Source organism: Hyla sarda, chromosome 1 (assembly GCF_029499605.1).
Source record: "Hyla sarda isolate aHylSar1 chromosome 1, aHylSar1.hap1, whole genome shotgun sequence".
Classification (NCBI taxonomy): Eukaryota; Metazoa; Chordata; class Amphibia; order Anura; family Hylidae; genus Hyla; species Hyla sarda.
The window spans coordinates 257,148,318-257,168,652 of NC_079189.1; the positions used below are offsets into that span (position 1 = coordinate 257,148,318).

At 50.2% G+C, this 20,335-nt stretch overlaps 14 pseudogenes; all 14 read left to right on the forward strand.

The window, feature by feature from the left end:
- The first annotated feature begins 1,961 nt into the window (after positions 1 to 1,961).
- LOC130353137 (5S ribosomal RNA) lies at positions 1,962 to 2,081 on the forward strand (annotated as a pseudogene).
- A 2,229-nt stretch (positions 2,082 to 4,310) lies between these two features.
- Positions 4,311 to 4,430, forward strand: LOC130317963 (5S ribosomal RNA; annotated as a pseudogene).
- Positions 4,431 to 5,504: 1,074 nt separating this feature from the next.
- LOC130352243 (5S ribosomal RNA) lies at positions 5,505 to 5,624 on the forward strand (annotated as a pseudogene).
- Positions 5,625 to 5,896: 272 nt separating this feature from the next.
- Positions 5,897 to 6,016, forward strand: LOC130323987 (5S ribosomal RNA; annotated as a pseudogene).
- Positions 6,017 to 7,673: 1,657 nt separating this feature from the next.
- Positions 7,674 to 7,793, forward strand: LOC130328844 (5S ribosomal RNA; annotated as a pseudogene).
- Positions 7,794 to 8,065: 272 nt separating this feature from the next.
- Positions 8,066 to 8,185, forward strand: LOC130352046 (5S ribosomal RNA; annotated as a pseudogene).
- A 1,253-nt stretch (positions 8,186 to 9,438) lies between these two features.
- Positions 9,439 to 9,558, forward strand: LOC130343707 (5S ribosomal RNA; annotated as a pseudogene).
- An 878-nt stretch (positions 9,559 to 10,436) lies between these two features.
- Positions 10,437 to 10,556, forward strand: LOC130331662 (5S ribosomal RNA; annotated as a pseudogene).
- Positions 10,557 to 10,638: 82 nt separating this feature from the next.
- On the forward strand, positions 10,639 to 10,758 carry LOC130313432 (5S ribosomal RNA; annotated as a pseudogene).
- A 2,472-nt stretch (positions 10,759 to 13,230) lies between these two features.
- Positions 13,231 to 13,350, forward strand: LOC130352792 (5S ribosomal RNA; annotated as a pseudogene).
- A 1,472-nt stretch (positions 13,351 to 14,822) lies between these two features.
- On the forward strand, positions 14,823 to 14,942 carry LOC130352793 (5S ribosomal RNA; annotated as a pseudogene).
- A 670-nt stretch (positions 14,943 to 15,612) lies between these two features.
- Positions 15,613 to 15,732, forward strand: LOC130349610 (5S ribosomal RNA; annotated as a pseudogene).
- Positions 15,733 to 18,002: 2,270 nt separating this feature from the next.
- Positions 18,003 to 18,122, forward strand: LOC130352794 (5S ribosomal RNA; annotated as a pseudogene).
- A 1,472-nt stretch (positions 18,123 to 19,594) lies between these two features.
- LOC130352795 (5S ribosomal RNA) lies at positions 19,595 to 19,714 on the forward strand (annotated as a pseudogene).
- The last annotated feature ends 621 nt before the right edge of the window (positions 19,715 to 20,335 follow it).

Sequence of the window (20,335 nt, forward strand, 5' to 3'; positions counted from 1 at the left end):
AGATCGCAGACTGGTACAGATCTTAGGGCCCGGTAAGTACCGGCATGGGACACTGGCTGGGAATCCCGGCTGTCGCTGACATTTTGCTCTGTTGCCGCCTTCCGTTCCGATTCCGAAAAGGATTTATTGATGCTTAAATGCACAGTATACAAAGTGTGAAGCTGTCAACGGCCATCCTAAGCTGAACGCGCCTGCTCTCGTCAGATCGCAGACTGCTACCCAGCTTAGGGCCTGGTAAGTACCAGCATGGGAGACTGGCTTGGAATCCCGGGTGCAGTTGACATCTTAATCTGTTGCCGCCTTCCGCTCCGATTCAGAAAAGGATTTATTGATGCTTAAATGCACAGTATAAAGGGCATGAAGCTGTTAATGGCCATCCTAAGCTGAACGCGCCTGCTCTCGTCAGATTGCAGACTGCTACCCAGCTTAGGGCCCGGTAAATACCAGCATGGGAGACTGGCTGGGAATCTCAGGTGTTGTTGACATTTTGCTCTGTAGCTCTGTAGACATTTTGCTCCGATTCCAAAAAGGATTTATTGATGCTTAAATCCACAATATACAGGGTGTGAAGCCGTCTACGGCTATCCTAAGCTGAATGCGCCTGTTCTTGTCAGATCGCAGACTGCTGCCCGGCAAGTACGGGTATGGGAGACTGGCTGGCAATCCAAGGTGCTATTGACATTTTGATCTGTTGCCGCCTTACTCTCCGATTAAAAAAAATATTTATTGATGCTTAAATTAACAGTATACAAGGCGTGAAGATGTCAACGGCCATCCTAAGCTGAACGCGCCTGCTCTTGTCAGATCGCAGACTGCTTCCCAGCTTAGGGCCTGGTAAGTACTGGCATGGGAGACTGGCTGGGAATCCCAGGTGCTATTGACATTTTGCTCTATTGCTGCCTTCCGCTCCGATTCCGCAAAGAATTTATTGATGCTTAAATCCACAGTATACAAGGTGTGAAGCTGTCGACGGCCATCCTAAGCTTAACGCGCCTGCTCTCGTCAGATCGCAGACTGGTACAGATCTTAGGGCCCGGTAAGTACCGGCATGGGACACTGGCTGGGAATCCCGGCTGCCGTTGACATTTTGCTCTGTTGCCGCCTTCCGTTCCGTTCTGATTCCGAAAAGGTTTTATTGATGCTTAAATGCACAGTATAAAGGGCAAGAAGCTGTCAACGGCCATCCTAAGCTGAATTCGCCTGCTCTCGTCAGATCGCAGACTGCTACCCAGCTTAGGGCCCGGTAAGTACCAGCATGGGAAACTGGCTGGGAATCCCAGGTGTCGTTGACATTTTGCTCTGTTGCCGCCTTTCGCTCCGATTCCGAAAAGGATTTATTGATGCTTAAATCCACAGTATACAGGTTGTGAAAATGTCTACGGCCATCCTAAGCTGAATGCGCCTGTTCTTGTCAGATCGCAGACTGCTACCCAGCTTCGGGCCTGGTAAGTACCGGCATGGGAGGCTGGCTGGGAATCCTGGGAGCAGTTGACATTTTGCTCTGTTTCTGCTCCGATTCCGAAAATTATTTATTGATGCTTAAATCCACAGTATACAAAATGTGAACCTTACAACGGCCATCCTAAGCTGAACACGCCTGCTCTCGTCAGATCGCAGACTGCTACCCAGCTTAGGGCCCGGTAAGTACCAGCATGGGAGACTGGCTGGGAATCCCAGGTGTTGTTGACATTTTGCTCTGTAACCGCCTTCCGCTTCGATTCCGAAAAGGATTTATTGATGCTTAAATCCACAGTATACAGGGTGTGAAGCCGTCTACGGCTATCCTAAGCTGAATGTGCCTGTTCTTGTCAGATCGCAGACTGCTGCCCGGCAAGTACGGGCATGGGTGACTGGCTGGCAATCCAAGGTGCTATTGACATTTTGCTCTGTTGCCGCCTTACTCTCCGATTCCGAAAAGGATTTATTGATGCTTAAATGCACAGTATAAAAAGCATGAAGCTGTCAATGGCCATCCTAAGCTGAACGCGCCTGCTCTCGTCAGATCGCAGACTGCTACCCAGCTTAGGGCCCGATAAGTACTGGCATGGGAGACTGGCTGGGAATCCCAGGTGCCGTTGACATTTTGCTCTATTGCTGCCTTCCGCTCCGATCCCGAAAATAATTTATTGATGCTTAAATCCACAGTATACAAGGTGTGAAGCTGTTGACGGCCATCCTAAGCTTATTTATGCCTAAATGCACAGTATAAAGGGCGAGAAGCTGTCAACGGCCATCCTAAGCTGAACGCGCCTGCTCTCGTCAGATCGCCGCCTTCCGCTCCGATTCGGAAAAGGATTTATTGATGCTTAAATCCACAATACACAGGGTGTGAAGCTGTCAACGGCCATCCTAAGCCTGAACGTGCCTGCTCTCCTCAGATCGCAGACTGCTGCCCGGCAGTTACCGGCATGGGAGGCTGGCTGGCAATCCAAGGTGCCATTGACATTTTGCTCTGTTGCCACCTTCCTCTCAGATTAAAAAATTATTTATTGATGCTTAAATCCACAATATACAAGGCGTGCAGATGTCAACGGCCATCCTAAGCTGAACGTGCCTGCTCTCGTCAGATCGCAGACTGCTACCCAGCTTAGGGCCCAGTAAGTACCGGCATGGGAGACTGGCTGGGAATCCCGGGTGCAGTTGACATTTTGCTCTGTTGCCGCCTTCCATTCCGTTTCCGAAAAGGATTTATTGATGCTTAAATGCACAGTATAAAAAGCATGAAGCTGTCAATGGCCATCCTAAGCTGAACGCGCCTGCTCTCGTCAGATCGCAGACTGGTACAGATCTTAGGGCCCGGTAAGTACCGGCATGGGACACTGGCTGGGAATCCCGGCTGCCGTTGACATTTTGCTCTGTTGCCGCCTTCCGTTCCGATTCCGAAAAGGATTTATTGATGCTTAAATGCACAGTATAAAGGGCGTGAAGCTGTTAACGGACATCCTAAGCTGAACGCGCCTGCTCTCGTCAGATCGCAGACTGCTACCCCGCTTAGGGCCTGGTAAGTACCAGCATGGGAGACTGGCTGGGAATCCCGGGTGCAGTTGACATTTTAATCTGTTGCCGACTTCCGCTCCGATTCAGAAAAGGATTTATTGATGCTTAAATGCACAGTATAAAGGGCGAGAAGCTGTCAACGGCCATCCTAAGCTGAATGTGCCTGTTCTCGTCAGATCGCAGACTGCTACCCTGCTTCGGGCCTGATAAGTACCAGCATGGGAGACTGGCTGGGAATCCCGGGTGCAGTTGACATTTTGCTCTGTTTCTGCTCCGATTCCGAAAATTATTTATTGATGCTTAAATCCACAGTATACAAAGTGTGAAGCTGTCAACGGCCATCCTAAGCTAAATGCACCTGCTCTCGTCAGATCGCAGACTGCTACCCAGCTTAGGGCCTGGTAAGTACCAGCATGGGAGACTGGCTGGGAATCCCGGGTGCAGTTGACATTTTGCTCTGTTGCCGCCTTCCGCTCAGATTCGGAAAAGGATTTATTGATGCTTAAATCCACAATAAACAGGGTGTGAAGCTGTCAACGGCCATCCTAAGCCTGAACGTGCCTGTTCTCGTCAGATCACAGACTGCTACCCTGCTTCGGGCCTGATAAGTACCAGCATGGAAGACTGGCTGGGAATCCCGGGTGCAGTTGACATTTTGCTCTGTTTCTGCTCCGATTCCAAAAATTATTTATTGATGCTTAAATCCACAGTATACAAAGTGTGAAGCTGTCAACGGCCATCCTAAGCTAAATGCACCTGCTCTCGTCAGATCGCAGACTGCTACCCAGCTTAGGGCCTGGTAAGTACCAGCATGGGAGACTGGCTGGGAATCCCGGGTGCAGTTGACATTTTAATCTGTTGCCGCCTTCCGCTCCGATTCAGAAAAGGATTTATTGATGCTTAAATGCACAGTATAAAGGGCGTGAAGCTGTTAATGGCCATCCTAAGCTGAACGCGCCTGCTCTCGTAAGATTGCAGACTGCTACCCAGCTTAGGGCCCGGTAAGTACCAGCATGGGAGACTGGCTGGGAATCTCAGGTGTTGTTGACATTTTGCTCTGTAGCTCTGTAGACATTTTGCTCCGATTCCGAAAAGGATTTATTAAATCCACAATATACAGGGTGTGAAGCCGTCTACGGCTATCCTAAGCTGAATGCGCCTGTTCTTGTCAGATCGCAGACTGCTGCCCGGCAAGTACGGGCATGGGAGACTGGCTGGCAATCCAAGGTGCTATTGACCTGTTGCCGCCTTCCTCTCCGATTAAAAAAAATATTTATTGATGCTTAAATCCACAGTATACAAAGAGTGAAGATGTCAACGGCCATCCTAAGCTGAACGCGCCTGCTCTCGTCAGATCGCAGACTGCTACCCAGCTTAGGGCCCGGTAAGTACTGGCATGGGAGACTGGCTGGGAATCCCGGGTGCCGTTGATATTTTGCTCTATTGCTGCCTTCCGCTCCGATTCCGAAAATAATTTATTGATGCTTAAATCCACAGTATACAAGGTGTGAAGCTGTCGACGGCCATCCTAAGCTTAACGCGCCTGCTCTCGTCAGATCGCAGACTGGTACAGATCTTAGGGCCCGGTAAGTTCCGGCATGGGACACTGGCTGGGAATCCCGGCTGCCGTTGACATTTTGCTCTGTTGCCGCCTTCCGTTCCAATTCCGAAAAGGATTTATTGATGCCTAAATGCACAGTATAAAGGGCGAGGAGCTGTCAACGGCCATCCTAAGCTGAATGCGCCTGTTCTCGTCAGATCGCAGACTGCTACCCAGCTTCGGGCCTGGTAAGTACCAGCATGGGAGAGTGGCTGGGAATCCCGGGTGCAGTTGACATTTTGCTCTGTTTCTCCTCAGATTCCGATTTTTTTTTATTGATGCTTAAATCCACAGTATACAAAGTGTGAAGCTGTCAACGTCCATCCTAAGCTGAACGTGCCTGCTCTCGTCAGATCGCAGACTGCTACCCAGCTTAGGGCCTGGTAAGTACCAGCATGGGAGACTGGCTTTGAATCCCAGGTGCAGTTGACATTTTAATCTGTTGCCGCCTTCCGCTCCGATTCGGAAAAGGATTTATTGATGCTTAAATCCACAATATACAGGGTGTAAAGCTGTCAATGGCCATCCTAAGCCTGAACGTGCCTGCTCTCCTCAGATCGCAGACTGTTGCCCGGCAGTTACCGGCATGGGAGACTGGCTGGCAATACAAGGTGCCATTGACATTTTGCTCCGTTGCCGCCTTCCTCTCCGATTAATAAAAATATTTATTGATGCTTAAATCCACAATATACAAGACGTGAAGCTGTCAACGGCCATCCTAAGCTGAACGCGCCTGCCCTCGTCAGATCGCAGACTGCTACCCAGCTTAGGGCCTGGTAAGTACCAGCATGGGAGACTGGCTGGGAATCCCGGGTGCAGTTGACATTTTAATCTGTTGCCGCCTTCCGCTCCGATTCGGAAAAGGATTTATTGATGCTTAAATGCACAGTATAAAGGGCGTGAAACTGTCAACGGCCATCCTAAGCTGAACGCGCCTGCTCTCGTCAGAACGCAGACTGCTACCCAGCTTAGGGCCCGGTAAGTACCAGCATGGGAGACTGGCTGGGAATCCCAGGTGTTGTTGAGATTTTGCTCTGTAGCCGCCTTCCGCTCCGATTCCGAAAAGGATTTATTGATGCTTAAATCCACAGTATACAGGGTGTGAAGCCGTCTACGGCTATCCTAAGCTGAATGTGCCTGTTCTTGTCAGATCGCAGACTGCTGCCCGGCAAGTACGGGCATGGGAGACTGGCTGGCAATCCAAGGTGCTATTGACATTTTGCTCTGTTGCCGCCTTCCTCTCCGATTCCGAAAAGGATTTATTGATGCTTAAATGCACAGTATAAAATGCATGAAGATGTCAACGGCCATCCTAAGCTGAACGCGCCTGCTCTCGTCAGATCGCAGACTGCTACCCAGCTTAGGGCCCGGTAAGTACTGGCATGGGAGACTGGCTGGGAATCCCGGGTGCTGTTGATATTTTGCTCTATTGCTGCCTTCCACTCCGATTCCGAAAAGAAATTATTGATGCTTAAATCCACAGTATACAAGGTGTGAAGCTGTCGACGGCCATCCTAAGCTTAACGCGCCTGCTCTCGTCAGATCGCAGACTGGTACAGATCTTAGGGCCCGGCAAGTACCGGCATGGGACACTGGCTGGTAATCCCGGCTGCCGTTGACATTTTGCTCTGTTGCCGCCTTCCGTTCCAATTCCGAAAAGGATTTATTGATGCCTAAATGTACAGTATAAAAGGAGAGAAGCTGTCGACGGCCATCCTAAGCTTAACGCGCCTGCTCTCGTCAGATCGCAGACTGGTACAGATCTTAGGGCCCGGTAAGTACCGGCATGAGACACTGGCTGGGAATCCCAGGTGTCGTTGACATTCTGTTCTGTTGCGGCCTTCCGCTCCGATTCCGAAAAGGATTTATTGATGCTTAAATCCACAGTATACAGGGTGTGAAGATGTCTATGGCCATCCTAAGCTGAATGCGCCTGTTCTCGTCAGATCGCAGACTGCTACCCAGCTTCGGGCCTGGTAAGTACCAGCATGGGAGACTGGCTGGGAATCCCGGCTGCCGTTGACATTTTGCTCCGATTCCGAAAATTATTTATTGATGCTTAAATCCACAGTATACAAAGTGTGAAGCTGTCAACGGCCATCCTAAGCTGAACGCGCCTGCTCTCGTCAGATCGCAGACTGCAACCCAGCTTAGGGCCCGGTAAGTACCAGCATGGGAGACTGGCTGGGAATCCCGGGTGCAGTTGACATTTTAATCTGTTGCCACCTTCCGCTCCGATTCGGAAAAGGATTTATTGATGCTTAAATCCACAATATACAGGGTGTGAAGCTGTCAACGGCCATCCTAAGCCTAAACGTGCCTGCTCTCCTCAGATCGCAGACTGCTGCCCGGCAGTTACCGGCATGGGAGACTGGCTGGCAATCCAAGGTGCCATTGACATTTTGCTCTGTTGCCGCCTTCCTCTCCGATTAATAAAAATATTTATTGATGCTTAAATCCACAATATACAAGGCGTGAAGATGTCAACGGCCATCCTAAGCTGAACTCGCCTGCTCTCGTCAGATTGCAGACTGCTACCCAGCTTAGGGCTTGGTAAGTACCAGCATGGGAGACTGGCAGGGAATCCCAGGTGTTGTTGACATTTTGCTCTGTAGCCGCCTTCCGCTCCGATTCCGAAAAGGATTTATTGATGCTTAAATCCACAGTATACAGGGTGTGAAGCTGTCTACGGCTATCCTAAGCTGAATGTGCCTTTTCTTGTCAGATTGCAGACTGCTGCCCGGCAAGTACGGGCATGGGAGACTGGCTGGCAATCCAAGGTGCTATTGACATTTTGCTCTGTTGCCGCCTTCCTCTCCGATTCCAAAAAGGATTTATTGATGCTTAAATGCACGGTATAAAAAGCATGAAGCTGTCAATGGCCATCCTAAGCTGAACGCGCCTGCTCTCGTCAGATCGCAGACTGCTACTCAGCTTAGGGCCCGGTAAGTACTGGCGTGGGAGACTGGCTGGGAATCCCGGGTGCAGTTGACATTTTGCTCTGTTGCCACCTTCCGCTCCGATTCAGAAAATGATTTATTGATGCTTAAATGCACAGTATAAAGGGCGTGAAGCTGTCAACGGCCATCCTAAGCTGAACGTGCCTGCTCTCGTCAGATCGCAGACTGCTACTCAGCTTAGGGCCCGGTAAGTACCAGCATGGGAGACTTGCTGGGAATCCCAGGTGTTGTTGACATTTTGCTCTGTAGCCGCCTTCCGCTCCGATTCCGAAAAGGATTTATTGATGCTTAAATCCACAGTATACAGGGTGTGAAGCCGTCTGCGGCTATCCTAAGCTGAATGTGCCTGTTCTTGTCAGATCGCAGACTGCTGCCCGGCAAGTACGGGCATGGGAGACTGGCTGGCAATCCAAGGTGCTATTGACATTTTGCTCTGTTGCCGCCTTCCTCTCCGATTCCGAATAGGATTTATTGATGCTTAAATGCACAGTATAAAAAGCATGAAGCTGTCAATGGCCATCCTAAGCTGAACGCGCCTGCTCTCGTCAGATCGCAGACTGCTACCCAGCTTAGGGCCCGGTAAGTACTGGCATGGAAGACTGGCTGGGAATCCCGGGTGCCATTGACATTTTGCTCTATTGCTGCCTTCCGCTCCGATTCCGAAAATAATTTATTGATGCTTAAATCCACAGTATACAAGGTGTGAAGCTGTCGACGGCCATCCTAAGCTTAACGCGCCTGCTCTCGTCAGATCGCAGACTGGTACAGATCTTAGGGCCCGGTAAGTACCGGCATGAGACACTGGCTGGGAATCCCAGGTGTCGTTGACATTCTGTTCTGTTGCGGCCTTCCGCTCCGATTCCGAAAAGGATTTATTGATGCTTAAATCCACAGTATACAGGGTGTGAAGATGTCTATGGCCATCCTAAGCTGAATGCGCCTGTTCTCGTCAGATCGCAGACTGCTACCCAGCTTCGGGCCTGGTAAGTACCAGCATGGGAGACTGGCTGGGAATCCCGGCTGCCGTTGACATTTTGCTCCGATTCCGAAAATTATTTATTGATGCTTAAATCCACAGTATACAAAGTGTGAAGCTGTCAACGGCCATCCTAAGCTGAACGCGCCTGCTCTCGTCAGATCGCAGACTGCAACCCAGCTTAGGGCCCGGTAAGTACCAGCATGGGAGACTGGCTGGGAATCCCGGGTGCAGTTGACATTTTAATCTGTTGCCACCTTCCGCTCCGATTCGGAAAAGGATTTATTGATGCTTAAATCCACAATATACAGGGTGTGAAGCTGTCAACGGCCATCCTAAGCCTAAACGTGCCTGCTCTCCTCAGATCGCAGACTGCTGCCCGGCAGTTACCGGCATGGGAGACTGGCTGGCAATCCAAGGTGCCATTGACATTTTGCTCTGTTGCCGCCTTCCTCTCCGATTAATAAAAATATTTATTGATGCTTAAATCCACAATATACAAGGCGTGAAGATGTCAACGGCTATCCTAAGCTGAACTCGCCTGCTCTCGTCAGATTGCAGACTGCTACCCAGCTTAGGGCTTGGTAAGTACCAGCATGGGAGACTGGCTGGGAATCCCAGGTGTTGTTGACATTTTGCTCTGTAGCCGCCTTCCGCTCCGATTCCGAAAAGGATTTATTGATGCTTAAATCCACAGTATACAGGGTGTGAAGCTGTCTACGGCTATCCTAAGCTGAATGTGCCTGTTCTTGTCAGATTGCAGACTGCTGCCCGGCAAGTACGGGCATGGGAGACTGGCTGGCAATCCAAGGTGCTATTGACATTTTGCTCTGTTGCCGCCTTCCTCTCCGATTCCGAAAAGGATTTATTGATGCTTAAATGCACGGTATAAAAAGCATGAAGCTGTCAATGGCCATCCTAAGCTGAACGCGCCTGCTCTCGTCAGATCGCAGACTGCTACTCAGCTTAGGGCCCGGTAAGTACTGGCATGGGAGACTGGCTGGGAATCCCGGGTGCCGTCGACATTTTGCTCTATTTCTGCCTTCCGCTCCGATTCCGAAAAGAATTTATTGATGCTTAAATCCACAGTATAAAGGGCGAGAAGCTATCAACGGCCATCCTAAGCTGAACGCAACTGCTCTCGTCAGATCGCAGACTGCTACCCAGCTTAGGGCCCGGTAAGTACCAGCATGGGAGACTGGCTGGGAATCCCAGGTGTTGTTGACATTTTGCTCTGTAGCCGCCTTCCGCTTCGATTCCGAAAAGGATTTATTGATGCTTAAATCCACAGTATACAGGGTGTGAAGCCGTCTACGGCTATCCTAAGCTGAATGTGCCTGTTCTTGTCAGATCGCAGACTGCTGCCAGGAAAGTACAGGCATGGGAGACTGGCTGGCAATCCAAGGAACTATTGACATTTTGCTCTGTTGCCGCCTTCCTCTCCGATTCCGAAAAGGCTTTATTGATGCTTAAATGCACAGTATAAAAAGCATGAAGCTGTCAATGGCCATCCTAAGCTGAACGTGCCTGCTCTCGTCAGATTGCAAACTGCTACCCAGTTTACGGCCCGGTAAGTACTGGCATGGGAGACTGGCTGGGAATCCCAGGTGCCGTTGACACTTTGCTCTATTGCTGCCCTCCGCTCCGATTCCGAAAATAATTTATTGATGCTTAAATTCACAGTATACAAGGTGTGAAGCTGTCGATGGCCATCCTAAGCTTAACGCGCCTGCTCTCGTCAGATCGCAGACTGGTACAGATCTTAGGGCCCGGTAAGTACCGGCATGGGACACTGGCTGGGAATCCCGTCTGCTGTTGACATTTTGCTCTGTTGCCGCCTTACGTTCCGATTCCGAAAAGGATTTATTGATGCTTAAATGCACAGTATAAAGGGCATGAAGCTGTCAAAGGCCATCCTAAGCTGAACGCGCCTGCTCTCGTCAGATCGCAGACTGCTACCCAGCTTAGGGCCTGGTAAGTACCAGCATGGGAGACCGGCTGGGAATCCCGGGTGCATTTGACATTTTAATCTGTTGCCGCCTTCCGCTCCGATTCGGAAAAGGATTTATTGATGCTTAAATGCACAGTATAAAGGGCGTGAAGCTGTCAACGGCCATCCTAAGCTGAACGCGCCTGCTCTCGTCAGATCGCAGACTGCTACCCAGCTTAGGGCCCGGTAAGTACCAGCATGGGAGACTGGCTGGGAATCCCAGGTGTCGTTGACATTTTGCTCTGTTTCCGCCTTACGCTGCTATTCCGAAAAAGATTTATTGATGCTTAAATCCACAGTATACAGGGTGTGAAGATGTCTACGGCCATCCTAAGCTGAATGCGCCTGTTCTCGTCAGATCGCAGACTGCTACCCAGCTTCGGGCCTGGTAAGTACCAGCATGGGAGACTGGCTGGGAATCCCGGGTGCAGTTGACATTCTGCTCCGATTCCGAAAATTATTTATTGATGCTTAAATCCACAGTATACAAAGTGTGAAGCTGTCAACGGCCATCCTAAGCTGAACGCGCCTGCTCTCGTCAGATCGCAGACTGCTACCCAGCTTGGAGCCTGGTAAGTACCAGCATGGGAGACTGGCTGGGAATCCCGGGTGCAGTTGACATTTTAATCTGTTGCCGCCTTCCCCTCCGATTCGGAAAAGGATTTATTGATGCTTAAATCCACAATATACAGGGTGTGAAGCTGTCAACGGCCATCCTAAGCCTGAACGTGCCTGCTCTCCTCAGATCGCAGACTGCTGCCCGGCAGTTACTGGCATGGGAGACTGGCTGGCAATCCAAGGTGCCATTGACATTTTGCTCTGTTGCCGCCTTCCTCTCCGATTAAAAAAATATTTATTGATGCTTAAATCCACAATATACAAGGCGTAAAGATGTCAACGGCCATCCTAAGCTGAACGCGCCTGCTCTCGTCAGATCGCAGACTGCTACCCAGCTTAGGGCCCAGTAAGTACCGGCATGGGAGACTGGCTGGGAATCCCGGGTGCAGTTGACATTTTGCTCTGTTGCCGCCTTCCGTTCCGATTCCGAAAAGGATTTATTGATGCTTAAATGCACAGTATACAAAGTGTGAAGCTGTCAACGGCCATCCTAAGCTGAACGCGCCTGCTCTCGTCAGATCGCAGACTGCTACCCAGCTTAGGGCCCGGTAAGTACCAGCAATGGAGACTGGCTGGGAATCTCAGGTGTTGTTGACATTTTGCTCTGTAGCTCTGTAGCTCTGTAGACATTTTGCTCCGATTCCGAAAAGAATTTATTGATGCTTAAATCCACAATATACAGGGTGTGAAGCCGTCTACGGCTATCCTAAGCTGAATGCGCCTGTTCTTGTCAGATCGCAGACTGCTACCCAGCTTAGAGCCTGGTAAGTACCAGCATGGGAGACTGGCTGGGAATCCCGGGTGCAGTTGACATTTTAATCTGTTGCCGCCTTCCCCTCCGATTCGGAAAAGGATTTATTGATGCTTAAATCCACAATATACAGGGTGTGAAGCTGTCAACGGCCATCCTAAGCCTGAACGTGCCTGCTCTCCTCAGATCGCAGACTGCTGCCCGGCAGTTACTGGCATGGGAGACTGGCTGGCAATCCAAGGTGCCATTGACATTTTGTTCTGTTGCCGCCTTCCTCTCCGATTAAAAAAATATTTATTGATGCTTAAATCCACAATATACAAGGTGTGAAGATGTCAACAGACATCCTAAGCTGAACGCGCCTGCTCTCGTCAGATCGCAGACTGCTACCCAGCTTAGGGCCCAGTAAGTACCGGCATGGAAGACTGGCTGGGAATCCCGGGTGCAGTTGACATTTTGCTCTGTTGCCGCCTTCCGTTCCGATTCCGAAAAGGATTTATTGATGCTTAAATGCACAGTATACAAAGTGTGAAGCTGTCAACGGCCATCCTAAGCTGAACGCGCCTGCTCTCGTCAGATCGCAGACTGCTACCCAGCTTAGGGCCCGGTAAGTACCAGCAATGGAGACTGGCTGGGAATCTCAGGTGTTGTTGACATTTTGCTCTGTAGCTCTGTAGACATTTTGCTCCGATTCCGAAAAGGATTTATTGATGCTTAAATCCACAAAATACAGGGTGTGAAGCCGTCTACGGCTATCCTAAGCTGAATGCGCCTGTTCTTGTCAGATCGCAGACTGCTGCCCGGCAAGTACGGGCATGGGAGACTGGCTGGCAATCCAAGGTGCTATTGACATTTTGATCTGTTGCCGCCTTCCTCTCCGATTAAAAAAAATATTTATTGATGCTTAAATCCACAGTATACAAAGAGTGAAGATGTCAACGGCTATCCTAAGCTGAACGCGCCTGTTCTCGTCAGATCGCAGATTGCTACCCAGCTTAGGGCCCGGTAAGTACTGGCATGGGAGACTGGCTGGGAATCCCGTGTGCCGTTGATATTTTGCTCTATTGCTGCCTTACGCTCCGATTCCGAAAAGAATTTATTGATGCTTAAATCCACAGTATACAAGGTGTGAAGCTGTCGACGGCCATCCTAAGCTTAACGCGCCTGCTCTCGTCAGATCACAGACTGGTACAGATCTTAGGGCCCGGTAAGTACCGGCATAGGACACTGGCTGGGAATCCCGGCTGCCGTTGACATTTTGCACTGTTGCCGCCTTCCGTTCCAATTCCGAAAAGGATTTATTGATGCCTAAATGCACAGTATAAAGGGCGAGAAGCTGTCAACGGCCATCCTAAGCTGAACGCGCCTGCTCTCGTCAGATCGCAGACTGCTACCCAGCTTAGGGCCCGGTAAGTACCAGCATGGCAGACTGGCTGGGAATCCCAGGTGTCGTTGACATTTTGCTCTGTTGCCGCCTTCCGCTCCGATTCCGAAAAGGATTTATTGATGCTTAAATCCACAGTATACAGGGTGTGAAGATGTCTACGGCCATCCTAAGCTGAATGCGCCTGTTCTCGTCAGATCGCAGACTGCTACCCAGCTTCGGGCCTGGTAAGTACCACCATGGGAGACTGGCTGGGAATTCCGGGTGCAGTTGACATTTTGCTCTGTTTCTCCTCCGATTCCGAAATTTTTTTATTGATGCTTAAATCCACAGTAAACAAAGTGTGAAGCTGTAAACGGCCATCCTAAGCTGAACGCGCCTGCTCTCGTCAGATCGCAGACTGCTACCCAGCTTAGGGCCTGGTAAGTACCAGCATGGGAGACTGGCTGGGAATCCCGGGTGCAGTTGACATTTTAATCTGTTGCCGCCTTCCGCTCCGATTCGGAAAAGGATTTATTGGTGCTTAAATCCACAATATACAGGGTGTGAAGCTGTCAACGGCCATCCTAAGCCTGAACGTGCCTGCTCTCCTCAGATCGCAGACTGTTGCCCGGCAGTTACCGGCATGGGAGACTGGCTAGCAATCCAAGGTGGCATTGACATTTTGCTCCGTTGCCGCCTTCCTCTCCGATTAATAAAAATATTTATTGATGCTTAAATCCACAATATACAAGGCGTGAAGCTGTCAACGGCCATCCTAAGCTGAACGCGCCTGCTCTCGTCAGATCGCAGACTGCTACCCAGCTTAGGGCCCGGTAAGTACCAGCAATGGAGACTGGCTGGGAATCTCAGGTGTTGTTGACATTTTGCTCTGTAGCTCTGTAGACATTTTGCTCCGATTCCGAAAAGGATTTATTGATGCTTAAATCCACAAAATACAGGGTGTGAAGCCGTCTACGGCTATCCTAAGCTGAATGCGCCTGTTCTTGTCAGATCGCAGACTGCTGCCCGGCAAGTACGGGCATGGGAGACTGGCTGGCAATCCAAGGTGCTATTGACATTTTGATCTGTTGCCGCCTTCCTCTCCGATTAAAAAAAATATTTATTGATGCTTAAATCCACAGTATACAAAGAGTGAAGATGTCAACGGCTATCCTAAGCTGAACGCGCCTGTTCTCGTCAGATCGCAGACTGCTACCCAGCTTAGGGCCCGGTAAGTACTGGCATGGGAGACTGGCTGGGAATCCCGTGTGCCGTTGATATTTTGCTCTATTGCTGCCTTACGCTCCGATTCCGAAAAGAATTTATTGATGCTTAAATCCACAGTATACAAGGTGTGAAGCTGTCGACGGCCATCCTAAGCTTAACGCGCCTGCTCTCGTCAGATCACAGACTGGTACAGATCTTAGGGCCCGGTAAGTACCGGCATAGGACACTGGCTGGGAATCCCGGCTGCCGTTGACATTTTGCACTGTTGCCGCCTTCCGTTCCAATTCCGAAAAGGATTTATTGATGCCTAAATGCACAGTATAAAGGGCGAGAAGCTGTCAACGGCCATCCTAAGCTGAACGCGCCTGCTCTCGTCAGATCGCAGACTGCTACCCAGCTTAGGGCCCGGTAAGTACCAGCATGGCAGACTGGCTGGGAATCCCAGGTGTCGTTGACATTTTGCTCTGTTGCCGCCTTCCGCTCCGATTCCGAAAAGGATTTATTGATGCTTAAATCCACAGTATACAGGGTGTGAAGATGTCTACGGCCATCCTAAGCTGAATGCGCCTGTTCTCGTCAGATCGCAGACTGCTACCCAGCTTCGGGCCTGGTAAGTACCACCATGGGAGACTGGCTGGGAATTCCGGGTGCAGTTGACATTTTGCTCTGTTTCTCCTCCGATTCCGAAATTTTTTTATTGATGCTTAAATCCACAGTAAACAAAGTGTGAAGCTGTAAACGGCCATCCTAAGCTGAACGCGCCTACTCTCGTCAGATCGCAGACTGCTACCCAGCTTAGGGCCTGGTAAGTACCAGCATGGGAGACTGGCTGGGAATCCCGGGTGCAGTTGACATTTTAATCTGTTGCCGCCTTCCGCTCCGATTCGGAAAAGGATTTATTGGTGCTTAAATCCACAATATACAGGGTGTGAAGCTGTCAACGGCCATCCTAAGCCTGAACGTGCCTGCTCTCCTCAGATCGCAGACTGTTGCCCGGCAGTTACCGGCATGGGAGACTGGCTAGCAATCCAAGGTGGCATTGACATTTTGCTCCGTTGCCGCCTTCCTCTCCGATTAATAAAAATATTTATTGATGCTTAAATCCACAATATACAAGGCGTGAAGCTGTCAACGGCCATCCTAAGCTGAACGCGCCTGCTCTCGTCAGATCGCAGACTGCTACCCAGCTTAGGGCCTGGTAAGTACCAGCATGGGAGACTGGCTGGGAATCCCGGGTGCAGTTGACATTTTAATCTGTTGCCGCCTTCCGCTCCGATTCGGAAAAGGATTTATTGATGCTTAAATCCACAACATACAGGGTGTGAAGCTGTCAACGGCCATCCTAAGCCTGAACGTGCCTGCTCTCCTCAGATCGCAGACTGCTGCCCGGCAGTTACCGGCATGGGAGACTGGCTGGCAATCCAAGGTGCCATTGACATTTTGCTCTGTTGCCGCCTTCCTCTCCGATTAAAAAAATATTTATTGATGTTTAAATCCACAATATACAATGCGTGAAGTTGTCAACGGCCATCCTAAGCTGAACGCGCCTGCTCTCGTCAGATCGCAGACTGCTACCCAGCTTAGGGCCCAGTAAATACCGGCATGGGAGACTGGCTGGGAATCCCGGGTGCAGTTGACATTTTGCTCTGTTGCCGCCTTCCGCTCCGATTCCGAAAAGAATTTATTGATGCTTAAATCCACAGTATACAAGGTGTGAAGCTGTCGACGGCCATCCTAAGCTTAACGCGCCTGCTCTCGTCAGATCGCAGCCTTATACAGATCTTAGGGCCCGGTAAGTACCGGCATGGGACACTGGCTGGGAATCCCGGGTGCAGTTGACATTTTATTCTGTTGCCGCCTTCCGCTCCGATTCGGAAAAGGATTTATTGATGCTTAAATGCACAGTATAAAGAGCATGAAGCTGTTAATGGCCATCCTAAGCTGAACGCGCCTGCTCTCGTCAGATCGCAGACTGCTACCCAGCTTAGGGCCCGGTAAGTACCAGCATGGGAGACTGGCTGGGAATCTCAGGTGTTGTTGACATTTTTCTCTGTAGCTCTGTAGACATTTTGCTCCGATTCCGAAAAGGATTTATTGATGCTTAAATCCACAATATACAGGGTGTGAAGCCGTCTACGGCTATTTTAAGCTGAATGCGCCTGTTCTTGTCAGATCGCAGACTGCTGCCCGGCAAGTACGGGCATGGGAGACTGGCTGGCAATCCAAGGTGCTATTGACATTTTGATCTGTTGCCGCCTTACTCTCCGATTAAAAAAAATATTTATTGATGCTTAAATCCACAGTATACAAGGCGTCAAGATGTCAACGGCCATCCTAAGCTGAACGCGCCTGCTCTGGTCACATCGCAGACTGCTACCCAGCTTAGGGCCCGGTAAGTACCAGCATGGGAGACTGGCTGGGAATCCCAGGTGTCGTTGACATTTTGCTCTGTTGCCGCCTTCTGCTCCGATTCCGAAAAGGATTTATTGATGCTTAAATCCACAGTATACAGGGTGTGAAGATGTCTACGGCCATCCTAAGCTGAATGTGCCCGTTCTCAGACTGCTACTCAGCTTCTGGCCCAGTAAGTACCGGCATGGAAGACTGGCTGGGAATCCCGGGTGCAGTTGACATTTTGCTCTGTTGCCGCCTTCCGTTCCGATTCCGAAAAGGATTTATTGATGCTTAAATGCACAGTATACAAAGTGTGAAGCTGTCAACGGCCATCCTAAGCTGAACGCGCCTGCTCTCGTCAGATCGCAGACTGCTACCCAGCTTAGGGCCCGGTAAGTACCAGCAATGGAGACTGGCTGGGAATCTCAGGTGTTGTTGACATTTTGCTCTGTAGCTCTGTAGACATTTTGCTCCGATTCCGAAAAGGATTTATTGATGCTTAAATCCACAAAATACAGGGTGTGAAGCCGTCTACGGCTATCCTAAGCTGAATGCGCCTGTTCTTGTCAGATCGCAGACTGCTGCCCGGCAAGTACGGGCATGGGAGACTGGCTGGCAATCCAAGGTGCTATTGACATTTTGATCTGTTGCCGCCTTCCTCTCCGATTAAAAAAAATATTTATTGATGCTTAAATCCACAGTATACAAAGAGTGAAGATGTCAACGGCTATCCTAAGCTGAACGCGCCTGTTCTCGTCAGATCGCAGACTGCTACCCAGCTTAGGGCCCGGTAAGTACTGGCATGGGAGACTGGCTGGGAATCCCGTGTGCCGTTGATATTTTGCTCTATTGCTGCCTTACGCTCCGATTCCGAAAAGAATTTATTGATGCTTAAATCCACAGTATACAAGGTGTGAAGCTGTCGACGGCCATCCTAAGCTTAACGCGCCTGCTCTCGTCAGATCACAGACTGGTACAGATCTTAGGGCCCGGTAAGTACCGGCATAGGACACTGGCTGGGAATCCCGGCTGCCGTTGACATTTTGCACTGTTGCCGCCTTCCGTTCCAATTCCGAAAAGGATTTATTGATGCCTAAATGCACAGTATAAAGGGCGAGAAGCTGTCAACGGCCATCCTAAGCTGAACGCGCCTGCTCTCGTCAGATCGCAGACTGCTACCCAGCTTAGGGCCCGGTAAGTACCAGCATGGCAGACTGGCTGGGAATCCCAGGTGTCGTTGACATTTTGCTCTGTTGCCGCCTTCCGCTCCGATTCCGAAAAGGATTTATTGATGCTTAAATCCACAGTATACAGGGTGTGAAGATGTCTACGGCCATCCTAAGCTGAATGCGCCTGTTCTCGTCAGATCGCAGACTGCTACCCAGCTTCGGGCCTGGTAAGTACCACCATGGGAGACTGGCTGGGAATTCCGGGTGCAGTTGACATTTTGCTCTGTTTCTCCTCCGATTCCGAAATTTTTTTATTGATGCTTAAATCCACAGTAAACAAAGTGTGAAGCTGTAAACGGCCATCCTAAGCTGAACGCGCCTGCTCTCGTCAGATCGCAGACTGCTACCCAGCTTAGGGCCTGGTAAGTACCAGCATGGGAGACTGGCTGGGAATCCCGGGTGCAGTTGACATTTTAATCTGTTGCCGCCTTCCGCTCCGATTCGGAAAAGGATTTATTGGTGCTTAAATCCACAATATACAGGGTGTGAAGCTGTCAACGGCCATCCTAAGCCTGAACGTGCCTGCTCTCCTCAGATCGCAGACTGTTGCCCGGCAGTTACCGGCATGGGAGACTGGCTAGCAATCCAAGGTGGCATTGACATTTTGCTCCGTTGCCGCCTTCCTCTCCGATTAATAAAAATATTTATTGATGCTTAAATCCACAATATACAAGGCGTGAAGCTGTCAACGGCCATCCTAAGCTGAACGCGCCTGCTCTCGTCAGATCGCAGACTGCTACCCAGCTTAGGGCCCGGTAAGTACCAGCAATGGAGACTGGCTGGGAATCTCAGGTGTTGTTGACATTTTGCTCTGTAGCTCTGTAGACATTTTGCTCCGATTCCGAAAAGGATTTATTGATGCTTAAATCCACAAAATACAGGGTGTGAAGCCGTCTACGGCTATCCTAAGCTGAATGCGCCTGTTCTTGTCAGATCGCAGACTGCTGCCCGGCAAGTACGGGCATGGGAGACTGGCTGGCAATCCAAGGTGCTATTGACATTTTGATCTGTTGCCGCCTTCCTCTCCGATTAAAAAAAATATTTATTGATGCTTAAATCCACAGTATACAAAGAGTGAAGATGTCAACGGCTATCCTAAGCTGAACGCGCCTGTTCTCGTCAGATCGCAGACTGCTACCCAGCTTAGGGCCCGGTAAGTACTGGCATGGGAGACTGGCTGGGAATCCCGTGTGCCGTTGATATTTTGCTCTATTGCTGCCTTACGCTCCGATTCCGAAAAGAATTTATTGATGCTTAAATCCACAGTATACAAGGTGTGAAGCTGTCGACGGCCATCCTAAGCTTAACGCGCCTGCTCTCGTCAGATCACAGACTGGTACAGATCTTAGGGCCCGGTAAGTACCGGCATAGGACACTGGCTGGGAATCCCGGCTGCCGTTGACATTTTGCACTGTTGCCGCCTTCCGTTCCAATTCCGAAAAGGATTTATTGATGCCTAAATGCACAGTATAAAGGGCGAGAAGCTGTCAACGGCCATCCTAAGCTGAACGCGCCTGCTCTCGTCAGATCGCAGACTGCTACCCAGCTTAGGGCCCGGTAAGTACCAGCATGGCAGACTGGCTGGGAATCCCAGGTGTCGTTGACATTTTGCTCTGTTGCCGCCTTCCGCTCCGATTCCGAAAAGGATTTATTGATGCTTAAATCCACAGTATACAGGGTGTGAAGATGTCTACGGCCATCCTAAGCTGAATGCGCCTGTTCTCGTCAGATCGCAGACTGCTACCCAGCTTCGGGCCTGGTAAGTACCACCATGGGAGACTGGCTGGGAATTCCGGGTGCAGTTGACATTTTGCTCTGTTTCTCCTCCGATTCCGAAATTTTTTTATTGATGCTTAAATCCACAGTAAACAAAGTGTGAAGCTGTAAACGGCCATCCTAAGCTGAACGCGCCTGCTCTCGTCAGATCGCAGACTGCTACCCAGCTTAGGGCCTGGTAAGTACCAGCATGGGAGACTGGCTGGGAATCCCGGGTGCAGTTGACATTTTAATCTGTTGCCGCCTTCCGCTCCGATTCGGAAAAGGATTTATTGGTGCTTAAATCCACAATATACAGGGTGTGAAGCTGTCAACGGCCATCCTAAGCCTGAACGTGCCTGCTCTCCTCAGATCGCAGACTGTTGCCCGGCAGTTACCGGCATGGGAGACTGGCTAGCAATCCAAGGTGGCATTGACATTTTGCTCCGTTGCCGCCTTCCTCTCCGATTAA